Below are 13,827 nucleotides of genomic sequence, written 5' to 3'. Positions count from 1 at the left end.
CACTTGGGCGTTATTACTCCTTTATCCAACAACTCTGGCAACTGCATTGCTAATTCCTTCATCTCGATGGTGCCATACGGCAGGGTGCCTTCGATACTGGTTCCGTTCCAGGAGCCAAATCAATCGTGAACTCGATCTCTCGATCTGGAGGTAGTCCAGGTAATTCATCTCGAAACACATCGAGAAAATCTCTTACTACTGGAATATCCTCAATCCTTACGGATTGTTTCTCTACATCTTTGACATGAGCCAAGTAAGCTTCGCATCCTTGACGTAACAATTTCCTCGTCTGAATAGCTGTTAGAAACTTCTTCTCTTGTCTTTTTTCCATTGAATATCACTTCGATACCATCCCTAGTATTTAACTTCACCTTCTTGCTTTTACACTCTATTTGCGTCTCGTGGTTTGACAACCAATCCATCCTAATATAACGTCAAATTCTCCTAACTTAAAAGGAATTAAGTTAGCAGAAAAGTGTCGACCTCCTATAACCATATCACAATCGGGACAAACCCTATTAACAATTACTTTCTCTTGATTTGCTACTTCTAATCAAATTGGGTTCAAGAGGGTACACATCACATTTTAATCTATCAAGAATACTTTTGGCAATAAAGGATCTAGTTGCTCCAGAATCTATTAATATTTTACTTCTACCGAGTTTATAACGAGCATACCTGCCACCACATCCACATCTTGCATAGCATCTTTCATTGCCATGTTAAAGGTTCTAGCTTTGGGTTGAGCTGTTGGTGTTGGGAGAAGCGGCGATCCAGCAATCCTAAGAACATTTGCCTTTTGAACAGGCTCCTTGCAGTTTCTGGCCATATGGCCCACTTTTCCACACTTGAAACATGTTAATTCAGGCTTTTTTGCTCCATTTGGGCACTCCGACGAATAATGCCCTTTTAGATCACACTTAAAACAAGTCACATCCATCTTATTACATCTTCACGGGTGTCTCTTCCCACAAACTTTACATTCTTGAATTTGAGGTCTTATCCTTTCCCAGTTGTCCGACCTTCTGAAAATGATTCTTTTGAGCTCCATTCCCGGGTTTAAACATTTGAAACTTTTGATTCTGACCTCCACCATTCTTGCCAAACTTCCCTCTAAACTTCGAACTTTCTTGCTCTTGCTCCGAGCTCTTAAACGTCCTTTTCCTACCTTCATTTTCTCTTTTTACAGCTTCACGCTCTCCTTCCACTATCATTGCCTTCTGCACCAAGGCGGCATAGTTCTTGATCTCCAACAGTGCCACTTGACTCCGAATCCATGGCCTAAGTCCCTGTTGGAACCTTTTGGCCTTCTTTGCCTCCGTATTCACATACTCAGGTACAAATCTAGATAACTCCGAAAATTTCACTTCATATTCTGCCACCGACGTATCATCTTGTCTAAGATCTAGAAACTTCATCTCTAGCTATTCTTGCATATAACTTGGCAAGTACTTCTCCAGAAACATCTCGGTAAACTTTTCCCACGATAAGCCCTTCCTTCAAGCAAAGCTTTTAGAAGATTCCCTCCAGAAACTCGCCTCGTCTTTAAGATAATAACTTGCATACTGAGCTTTCTTTCATCCTTAACTTCTGCTAACTCAATGCTTTCTCCATTTCTCTTAACCACGACTGAGATTTTATCGGGTCTGGAAAACCTAAGAACTCTGGGGGATGAATAGATTGAAAGTGTTTGAAGTTTCCAACTTTAGGGGCTATGGGTTGTTGCAAAAGCTGAGCAAGTCGGCACATCATAGTGGTATCTTGGTTCAGTTCTTGGTCTTGGGTTTGAATTTCTTCTTCTTGGTGATCTGGTGAGTTGGCCATTTCTTACAAACCTGATGAGCAATTATTTAGCAATGTGATAGCATGGCATTGATATATTTAACAACATTTTACTACGAAATAAATTTTGCGGGTTTTAAGCTTTACCCTTTTTGCATATGCAATCCTATTACTACATAATTTCTCTTATCAGTTATGTTTTCTCATAGCACAGGGTACGATTTTACAAAATTTTAAACACGGTTGTATAGAAACACGGTATACAAAACAGTTTATAAAGATTTTCAGGGTGCACAATATGAAACAGGATATATGATTGATCCAACAACCAAAGGTACATAGATAAAAGGTCTGATTTCATTAAGGTACAATAATATAGCAGGGTTAAACAGAGGAAAAACTGGAAAACATCCCCTATCTACCCCTAACTTATAACAACTACTACAAAGTTCTGAAATACAACATAAAAAATAAAAAAGGGATCCCAACATTTGACCAAGTATCCCAAGCCTACTGGCGCTAAAAGGAAACAACAACAACTACGGGCTCCACCAAATGTCCCGCCTGATCAACACTATCATCTAATCATCCAGAATCTCTCTCAACACAACCAACATCCAGCGAATGATCTTATGCAGCCTCTGGGCCTCAGCATCAACATCACTAGTGGACGACCCCTCATCCAATCTCCTCCGGGCAACCTGCTCCACCATCTTAATCCTAGCTATCCACTCCTCCTCAACAACTGAAGTCCTCTGCCTAGAGTCTTGAACTAGCCTATCCACTAAAGCTCCCAACTCAGGAATACGGGAGTAAACAAAGTCTCGATCCTGGGCTAACTTGCCACCAACACTGATAGACATAATCTTAGGCATCTCAGACTCTGGCTCAGGGGCTTGGGTCTCTGACTCTGGCCTCAAGGGTGATATCTGCATAGGAATCTCACTACTCTCAGATGGATCCTCCTCTGGATCTGAACTAACATACACAAGCTCATCTGAAGAGGGTGGAATGGGGTCCACTGGGGTACCAGTCAAACTAATCTCTGAATCAGAATCATTACCACTACTGGGGTCCTGAGAGAAAACATAAAACAACCAAGAAACAACGTTAGGGTTAAATAAAACTTCCAACTAACTCACACCCTAACTCTAGTTGCCACTTTAGCCTATTCACTTTCCTTAGACTATACTTAATAGTCTAACTCAACTCTATATGAGTCGAACACTCTCGCGATATAGATATATAACCCAAAATACCCTTCTTTTTTTCCTAACTTGTCTTAGGGACTAGATCCTGTAGCTCTGATACCAACTTGTGACGCCCTCAATCTCGGGGTTAGGAAATGAGGACCCACACACCTTTGAATTAACAATAAATAAACATAAACTCCGATTAACTAATAACAGGATCAAACAGGATTAAATTTGAGACAAAATTACAACTACCAACCATATATTATATATTATAATGCAAAATAATATTTAATTTACACAATCAATTCCTACTTGGAACTGACAGATAACCCTTGTATCTTTACAAACTTTTCGACTAAGCGCTTGCTCACACACAACCTGTACTACCTACTCTGGCATCTGGAAGCCTACAACACGGTAGGGGCCGCCAGGTACGCTCTTACGAGCAGTGCGCCTAAGTCTGGCCATCCTCTTGCTTAACTGCCATGGTTTGAATAAAGCATAAAATATGAGTATAGAAATCATCAAGTAACTAAATGACAGTTCTATGATGCATAATTAATATCTAATCACAATTACTTTTAAAGCGTTCTACTGAAAATCTCTAGGTGGCAGATTTTTATCCTTGGGCTAGTGAAGGTTTATGAAGAGATAGTTGGGCTTTCAAAAATCAAGGTTCAATATAAGGCGAAAGCCGACATTCATCAAAAATTATTAACAGGGTCTCAAGGATCTTTCAAATGGAAAGCGAGAATCTTTTCAACTCATGGAATCAATTATATGATTGATAACAATATCAGAATAAGAATCAGGGTTCTCAAAGTTGTATGCTAAACAATAACACAATCAACTCATTTCTAATCATTATAAACCGTTTCATTTTCAAAGAATCAATTTGCTAAAGCGATGTATTCAATATCCTTTATAAAGTGATAGGGAACCCTTGATTGGACTTATATTCTAAAAAAACAAGAACCATTCCGTTTCAAGCAAATCACAACATGCAATCACGGAAAATCTTGTTTATTCATATTAGAGTTTAGTTAATACATCACAACTCACCACTGGTTCACCGGAGTTCATCACCGGTGTCGGTGGTTTCGCGGTGGTGCCCCCACTCGAGGGTTTCCAACCTTAAATCACCAATTTCTACATCAAAGATACACATGTAAAACACGTATCATCAATCCAAATCACTTTGAAAATCAAAACCCTTTTGTTTTCATCAAAACCGAACCAAAACCACTAAAATACAACTTTGGATTTTTCAAAAACTTTGGAGATAGCAACATGCATCTATATATCTGAATAGAGGAAGCAAAATCTCACATAACCATGGTTTTATAATCGAAAAATGATGAAGAACAAGGGAGAGATTGAAGAGAGGGAGTACTGAGAGTGAGAGAGAGAGATAAGACCCGAGAGAGAGAGAGAGAGAGAGAGAGAGAGAGAGAGAGAGAGAGAGAGAGAGAGAGAGAGAGAGAGTTCGGGGGTGTGGAAAAGAAAGAAAGGGGTGGGGTGGGGTTTATATACTACCAAGGAAGGGTAGTTTAGTAATTGGGTAATTACATTTCTGAATTCTCTTTTATTCTTTTCCAAAAACGAATTTGATTTATGAATATCTCTTTCGGAAAAGATGGAAATGATACGAATAATAATTTTAGAATATAGATCACAAAATTAGCTTTTCAGCCATATTTTAAAAAAAAATTTCGAGCGAACGGTTGATTTAATACGGATTTTACAAGATTATGTTGAAAATAGCATTTTAACTCCATAAAATCATTTTAAAATACACCAATCTCGAAATAAATCCATCTATCATTTTTATAAAGTATCTAGGACTATTCTGAAGATAACAAAACAATTCACACCTTGAACATATTCAGATAATTTTATAAAAATATTTAAAGGTTCAATAAACCTTAATTTAAATCAAATAAATCATTTAAAAATTAACAGAGCACATAATCAAGCAATAGCACGTATTCACATATCAGACTCATATTCGATCACAAAATTTCCTTTTTATTATTATTATTCCCTTTTTCGCGTAACGGGTTGCGTCCTGTTTGATGGCCCGACGCTGAGCGTTTCAATTACGCTTCATAATTAATCCTTTATACCAACTGGCACGTCACTGGAATATAATATTATTTTAAACATTTCCATTTCACATAACAACACATAGTTCACATTCAAATATTTTTAATCTCTTTTAAAACGGGTTCCGTTCTACCTAACGGCCCGACAACACAACTTATCCCCTAAGCTGACTCATCAAACTGGAACGTGTCATTTTACATTCTCAGTTACTAATATACAATAAGGACAATTAACCGACAAAATTATTTGACCCTTTATTAAATCACACAATTTATAATTACACCACAGAATTATACTTTATTCACTTAATCATGTCGCGAAATTACCAGTCATTACATTTTACCCACTTATTTGACTTTTTATTTGTTTTTATAAATATGTGTTTGAATATTTTTTAATTTAAAATTCATAAATTAAGATAAATATATTTAATGAGTATTTTTTAATTTAATTTAATAAAAGTTTCACTTACTTATAAGTAGATTTATCAAAACACTAATATAAGTAAAAAGTTTTCACCTAAATATCACAAATACAAGATTTTCCAAACAAACAATAAGTTAATGATATTTGTTTTCAACTTATTTTGACTTTCTTTTTATTAATTTTATTTATTAGAATTTTAACACATGTTTTAAAATTTCAAAAAAAAAGACATCAATATTTTTAAAAGTTTTTTTAATTTAAGATTCAAGAATAAAGATAATTGTATTTAATAATTTTTTTAATTTAAAATAAAACTTACTGATTTATAATTACATTTCTAAACAATATATAACTCATAAATATTAATAAACTATCATTTGTATAACATTTATACAAGTTAAAAATCACAATATTTATAGTTCCCCAAACGGGTATTTTAATTTGTTGAGATTCTAGGCGATGTTTAAAAGAACTCCCGAAGAAGCACAAAGCTTGTTAGTAAATGTTTTTTTTTTGGCACATTTCTCTACTTTTTTATTGTAGATAACACGCGGGTGTTAGATGCTTTCTTCCCGTGGCCTCATTTCTCTATTTTATTTATTCATGCATGTTTATGCTTAAGATAATATTACTATGCTAAATACTCATTTTTTTCACCTCGTTGCTGGGCTCTCTGCAACTCTAATCTCTGCAAGTATTGTTTATAAATTGGGTATACTTTCTTTTTAAAGATGCGGTTGAGAAAAAATCGAATCAGAAACCGAAACCGTTAAAAGTAGCTTGAAACTGAATTAATTTAATTTTCTATCCAAACCTAATAAAAAAATCCTGTGTAATTATTAAAATTAATTAGTTAAAATTTTAATATTCAGTAATATTAAAATTTTGTGTAAGTATGTATTTATGAAAGTTACGTTGAGTACTTAATTCTTTAAATAAATATGTAATTATAAAAGCATTCACAATAAAAAATAGTATATCACCCATGCGAGTACGTACATACATTATGCCCTTACATATTTATGTATTTCTTTTGTGTTCTAGTATTATTTGCAGCATCCCGTTTGATTCCTACCTTGTGTAAATTTAGTAAAGCATTTTTCAGTTCACTCCATCTATCTATAACTATAATATGGACAAACATGCTTACACTACTCTCCGACTATTGTGACCAAGTTGTGGCTGATGCCAAAGTTTTCTTCATAGTCATATTAAACGCTACGTGGAAAAACAAGGAGATGCCACCGCATTTATTCCAACGTACACGAAATCAATAAGATTGTTTATATTTACTGAGTTGAGATTGACGATACTATTTGTCATTTGAGCAAGTTTAACGCAGAAGTGCCAACCTCACTTCATTTATAATTGTAATGATGAATAAAACATTATTTTCTTAATATATTTATATTATACAACTTTTTGTTGACTTAATAAAGCTGATATTGTGGGCGGACTTCAATTCGGGGCTGAACCTTCAATCGTTCCTATGTGAATTCGGTTTCCGAATTTTCCGATCTGTATGATTTGAGAAAAGGAAAATATATATTTTAAATAATATTTTTAATCAGGTAACAAAATTGGTATTGAAATAGCTCTAACCATAGGGCAGTTTTAATATTATTTTAATACTCAAGCTGTAAATGAAATAAATATTTAAGTTAAATAAATAGGTTTGCGAGTAGAACCCTCTAATCTAAAGTTATAATATCAAGAGGTATTATGTAAGCAACTTGTCCCGCTACAACTTATCTTACAGCACTTGTTGTTTTTATGATTCATTTTAATAAAAAGTTGGTATATAAAATATCTTACTAGCGTATATTTTTTTACACCTAATTTTTTATTTAGCTCAGAGTGATCATATAGTTTAGACGGGACTCAGTACTAGGAAGTATCTGGATTCATTCCTAGGGGTGCTGATGTTCGATGCACATATATTATACTGTAAAAAGAAAGATGAGATTGTTCGACATGGATTCACACTTAGAGCTTGCATATTATTACTTGGTTAAGATATATTATACGTGATTTATACTGGTTCCTTCGATGAAGTATAATTGTGTTCTTTGCTGTTTCTAATAGTTTCAGTGTTCTGGTACCCTACTCTCTTTGCAGCTGCTGGATTAACTGTGCATATTATTTCTCATTGTTTTGTGCACTGATTGTAGCTCATAACTTAAACATGACAATCACGCATACAATTTCCATCAATGATGGTAACCTAGTTATCCGTGGAAAAGCAATATTAAAGGCAGTGCCTGAGAATATTGTGTTGACTCCAGGATCAGGCGCAGGACTGGTGGCAGCTGGTGCATTCATTGGTGCTACTGCTCCAACTACCAAAAGCTTTCATATCTTTCCACTAGGCGTCTTCGAGTAAGGACTAAATATTTAAGTCTCGTGTTTTTTCTCAATTGTTAAATAGGATGCATATGAAATATTCTTAATGAAGCAATTGAGTTCTCGGTGCTTTTGAGTATCTAATGATAACAAATTATTGTTGAACAAAACACGATTATATTCATTTGATCATCTAATAGGGGGCATCGATTCATATGTTGTTTTCGCTTCAAGTTATGGTGGATGACCCAGAGAATGGGATCATGTGGCAAGGATATTCCATTGGAGACTCAATTTATGCTTGTTGAGAGTAAAGAGATCAATGAAGGAGAATCTGAAACACAAACTATTTACACTGTTTTTCTGCCACTTCTTGAAGGCCAGTTCCGCGCTGTTCTCCAGGGCAACGATAGAAATGAACTTGAGATTTGCCTCGAAAGTGGTGAGTTTTCTAGATTGCTCAAGCTCAATTTTGCTCACTACATAATTACAGATTGGCAAACCTTGAATGTCGATCCAATTATATATCTATTTCCAGTCCGAGATATTGAAGGTGAAGTTTGTAGACCTTTATTGAAATGAACTGCACCGAGAATATTTTAAATGTGCGTTCTGAATTTGTAGGAGATGATGCTGTTAAAACCAACCAAGGGAATTTCCTTGTATACGTGCATGCTGGGACAAATCCCTTTGAAGTCATCAACCAGGGTGTAAAGTAAGTACAGACCTTGTCTAAATGTTCAATAGTTTCCTAGTGTTTGCCCTGTGATAGCGCAAGAACATAAATTATAAATATCTGGAAAAAATTCTACTAATTAAGGTGAGCAACGGTATATTAAAGGATTTTTTAATGTTTACAAAATTGAAATACTTTTGTTTTTGCCTTTTCGGCTTCTTACTATATTTAAATAATATACATGAGTTTAGAACTTTGAAATTTGTCAAATTATGATCCTATTCCTGTCACTAAAATTCTCAATTGTTTAACAGAACTGTTGAAAAACACTTGAAAACGTTTTGTCACCGTGAGAAGAAAAAGGTCAGGGAATTCTTTGCATTTGCTTTACACCGAGTAACTCTATCAAGGCTCTATAATTAGAGTTTTGTACTTGGTTATCTTTTTTAAATTGTGCAGTTGCCTGCATTCCTAGACTGGTTTGGCTGGTGTACATGGGATGCATTCTACACCAGTGTCACAGCCGAAGGTGTCAAAGATGGGCTTAAAAGGTACATAGAAAACGAACCTAAAACCTCTTTTTCCTATTCTAATTTTTGAAAGATAAAGGCAACTATACCTTAGTGTTTTGATACTACAGTTTCTCTGAAGGAGGAATATCACCTCGTTCTTAATTATTGATGATGGATGGCAACAGATTGGTACCGATAATAAGGGCAGCGATTGTGTTGTGCAAGAAGGCACGCAGTAAGTCACAAGAGATATAACTCTTTGTATCACGAAATTACAGGTTTGCAAGCAGGTTGATAGGAATAATATCGGTCTTGATTGAAATTACAGGTTTGCAAGCAGGTTGACAGGAATAAGAGAGAATGTAAAATTTCAAAATAAAGAAAAAACTGACAACCAACCCCCAGGCTTGCAGATCCTTGTGAATGATGCGAAGAAACGTCACAATGTGAAGTATGTTTATTTGTTTTGCTAGACTGGCTGCTTTTATCTCTTTTTCCAAACTTTTATGGAACTGACCTTGTATCATTTTTCCTTACTTTTAAACCGTTTTTTGGATTATTTTGTTGCATTAGCTATGAGAGGTTGGGTAGATATAGTATCCCACTGATCACATATTAAATAGAAAATATTATATTAGCAATGCAAAGTTCTTTATCAGATTCAGACTTTAAATTTCATTTAATAGTCTGAAATTTGTTTCCTGGCCTTTTCTTGACTCCTCCACTTGAACTTTGTAGAGTATAATAATCCAGAAGAGATGATTTTTTTCCTTCACATACTGAAAATTGTTATATTTCATTTTTCATTTGGTATAGGTTTGTTTATATGTGGCATGCTATAACAGGATATTGGGGTGGAGTTAAACCAAATGCTGCTGGCATAGATCAGTATGACAGTGCTATGGCATACCCTGTTCAGTCTCCAGGTGTACTAGAATTCCAACCTGACATTGCCATGGACGGTCTTTTTGTGCAAGGCTTGGGTCTAGTTCATCCGAAGAAAATATATAATTTCTTCAGTGATCTTCATTCTTATCTAGCTTCATGTGGAGTAGATGGAGTGAAAGTGGATGTCCAGACCATTATTGAGACTCTTGGTGCTGGTTTTGGGGGAAGAGTTTCTCTTACGCGCAGCTATATCCAGGCACTTGAAGCCTCTATTGCAGAAAACTTCCCCGATAACGGATGCATTTCTTGTATGAGCCACAATACTGACGGACTGTATAGTGCCAGGAAACTTGCTGTTGTCAGAGCTTCTGATGACTTCTGCCCTCGAGATCCTGCTTCTCATGCTATACACATTTCCTCAGTGGCTTACAACTCCCTGTTCCTTGGAGAATTTATGCAACCTGATTGGGATATGTTCCATGTAAGTAATCTGCATTATGATATTGAGACTTTATAGAAAAGCTTTCTAGTACGAGAGAAACATTTGCAGGACTTGTAGTTTTTGTATAGACACCCACACCCACTTGCTTCTACATATATGATATCATTAAGACCAATTGGCTTAAGGTGAATATTTTGTGAAGAATGAGAAGTAGTTAAATTATTTGGTTTAGCAAATTTCACCTGGCTTTAAGATCTAGTAAACTGAAACTATCATGTGAATATGTAATAACTATACATCACATGATGGACTGTCCTAATCAGGATTTATCTGACTAAGAGGCTAGTAGTTTGGAAAAAGAAATTGAAAAAATATGTAAATTGCAGAGTCTTCATCCAGCTGCTGATTATCATGCTGCAGCTCGATCAGTTGGAGGTTGTCCAATATAGTGAGGTAAATTTACCTAGGACTTAGACTTGATATATTTTTTGAGGGTTTTTAGACCTCTGCAACTGAAGTTTAATGTGTTTTGTCTGTTTTGCTTCTTAAGTGACAAGCCTGGCAACCACAACTTTGATATTCTTAAAAAATTGGTACTTCCTGATGGATCACTGCTGCGTGCCCAATTGCCTGGCAGACCGACATGTGATTGCCTTTTCACTGATCCAGCTAGAGATGGAAAAAGGTTGCCATTTCTATTGTCAAGAAATATAATTAAACTCGCTCATATATTCGTAGTTAGTAAAAGTGAATTGGACTTGTAAGAGCTGTATGTTTCCAGCATTTGTAACGCATAAGCTAATTAGACAACATCTTGCTTCGAATGTTTCACAGCTTGCTTAAAATTTGGAATGTAAACAAGTGCAGTGGTGTGGTGGGTGTGTTTAACTGTCAAGGGGCAGGTTGGTGCAAGGTGGTAAAGAAGATCCATATCCATGACGGCTCTCCGGAAACCCTCACTACTACAGTAAAAGTAAATGATATTGACTGCGTAGATCAAGTTGCAGGTCCATACTGGAATGGGAAAGCAGTAATATATGCTCATAGATCAGGTAAACATGCAAGTTAATTTGGGGATGTGATCACATTTTATTGAATGCAAGAACCCAGTACCATTTCTTTTAGAAATGGTACTGCATCCGCATGTACTAGATAAAAGTGTATGCATATCCCATTAACTATAGTAAACAAAAAATTAAAAACCTCAACTATTTTATAACCCACGACCTTTTGTTACCAAAAGAAGAGGGGTATCTACTATGCTAGAGTGCTACGGATTCTCAAAACACATATTTGACATGGTCATAGATAGTACCACCTTGCAGAAATTTGGCATAGATAGAGAGACAATTATTGAGGAGATGATTAGAACTAAAAATCATAGTCAAGTTTAGAATTAAGAACTTACAGTGCATTTTTTCTTGGGTATCAAATGAAAGAGGGTTTGGCTTACCCTAGTTTCTCCTTTTGTATTAAAAATTAAAATAATTTCATTGTCTAGAGTTTCAACTGCAATTTTCAAGTGTAAGTTCTTCCATGTTTGATTTTTCAGGGGTGCTAACTCAGTTACCAAAAGGCTCTTCAATTCCAGTTACTCTCAAAGTTCTGGAATATGAATTGTTCCACTTTTGTCCTCTTCAAGTAAGTGTCTACACAACTAATATTTTTTCTTATAATTTGAAACTCCATTTTTTAAAAGTGAATTCTTAGTTGGTAATCATACTTATTATCCAGGAAATTTCGTCAAACATTTCTTTTGCGGCAATAGGTTTGCTTGACATGTTTAACACCAGCGGGGCTGTAGAGGAGTTCGAAGTCAATCTTGCTTCAGAGAAAAAATCAGAGCTCTGCGATGATGAACTCTCATCAGAGGAAAAACCAGCTGCAGTTATTGGACTCAGGGTTAGAGGATGCGGACGGTTTGGCGCTTATTCATCTCAACACCCTCTGAAATGCACAGTGGGAAATGTGGACACTAAGTTTACCTATGAATCTGCTACTGGACTGGTGACCCTGACCATTCCTGTCCCCAAAGAGGAGATGTATCGATGGCGTATTGAAATTAGTATTTAAATTAATCAATAAGATTAACTGCTGAATGCAGTAGCTTGTAGAAACAAGAATGCAGACTACTTTAATAAAATTATATGTGGAATGCGAATATCGAAAGTGGTAGCTTATACTTGCACAAATGAGAATGCACACTGGTCTCTTGCTGGCCAAGAGCCTGTTGGTGGATGATTAGCGATTGTTGCTCTGTAATGTTAATCGTGCTAAATAAACATGTCATTCAGTAGTGTTAAAAAGAGATTCAGAGCTAGATTTATTGTGCAGGTTACTAATTTTTTGTTTCACAGATGACTGTTTAAACAGTTAGCTAGCTAACTGTTGAATTTCATTGAAGTTTGGTTCTGCCAAACAAGTTTTCCGTTACGCTCATGTTCATTCCTGTTCTCAAATTAAAACCAGTGAAATAATTTGAGTGATGGTCAATTGTCAAACTTCAATCATTGATTTTAAACTCATAAATAAATAAGAAGCACCATGTTAGCAAAATTAAAATAAATAAATAAAGCACCACCTTAACTGATTATTCAAGGCAAAAATGTAGGTTTTTGCTGCTATTTTTTTTTTGTTTTTAATTTTAAAATTCTAAAATTTAATTTTTGTACTTCTCTCAAAGCCCAAATATTTTCTACGTTATGATGAAAATTAGAACTAAACTGTAATTATAAAATTTATTCCACGTCACTAGGTTTTTTCACCAAAATCAGCTGAAATACCTCTGAACAGAAACTGCCAGAGTATCGAGGCGGACACGGAACTGCACATCAAAGAGGCTACCACATTGAGCTTCAAACAGTAGCACTATACACGGATCGGGTTGTGCGGGTTGGGAGAATTTAGCAACCCAACCCAATTAATTCGGGTTTTTTAAATTTCAACCCAACCCAAACCGTTTAAATTTGTAACCCAAACCAATTTGTATACTTCGGTTTGGTTCGGTTTGGATCGGTTTGATCAGTTTATTAAATATACAAAATTAATATAAAAAATTATAATAAAACATAAGATTTTAAAGTTTAAAACACTTGAAAATAGTTCAAAGCAATATTACAATCCTCCATATTGAATAGTCTTAAACATCTAATTTTCGACATCAAAAGTACTAATAATATTGCTTATGCTTTATATATTGGAATGAATCATAAATGCAAAAAATATAACACTAATCAAACATCTATTGTTGTTACGAAATAAACTATGAACACGGAGGTTATAAGTTATATTTAGAGTTAGAGATATATGGATCTATGTAAATGGCCTAAACATAATTTTGGATTAACTTATTAGCATGTACATATAAATTTTAATTGGGTTGGGTTGAATTGGTTTAAAATTATCGAAAACCATATCCAACCCAATTAAATCGGGTTGACATTTTTTCAACCCAAC

General features: G+C 35.2%; 1 pseudogene; it reads left to right on the top strand.

Annotated features, from left to right (window-relative positions):
* Positions 1 to 7,277: 7,277 nt before the first annotated feature.
* Positions 7,278 to 12,568, top strand: LOC141712529 (putative galactinol--sucrose galactosyltransferase 2; annotated as a pseudogene).
* The last annotated feature ends 1,259 nt before the right edge of the window (positions 12,569 to 13,827 follow it).

This window comes from Apium graveolens, chromosome 3 (assembly GCF_009905375.1).
Source record: "Apium graveolens cultivar Ventura chromosome 3, ASM990537v1, whole genome shotgun sequence".
Lineage (NCBI taxonomy): Eukaryota > Viridiplantae > Streptophyta > Magnoliopsida > Apiales > Apiaceae > Apium > Apium graveolens.
This window is presented reverse-complemented; position numbering and strand designations above follow the sequence as displayed.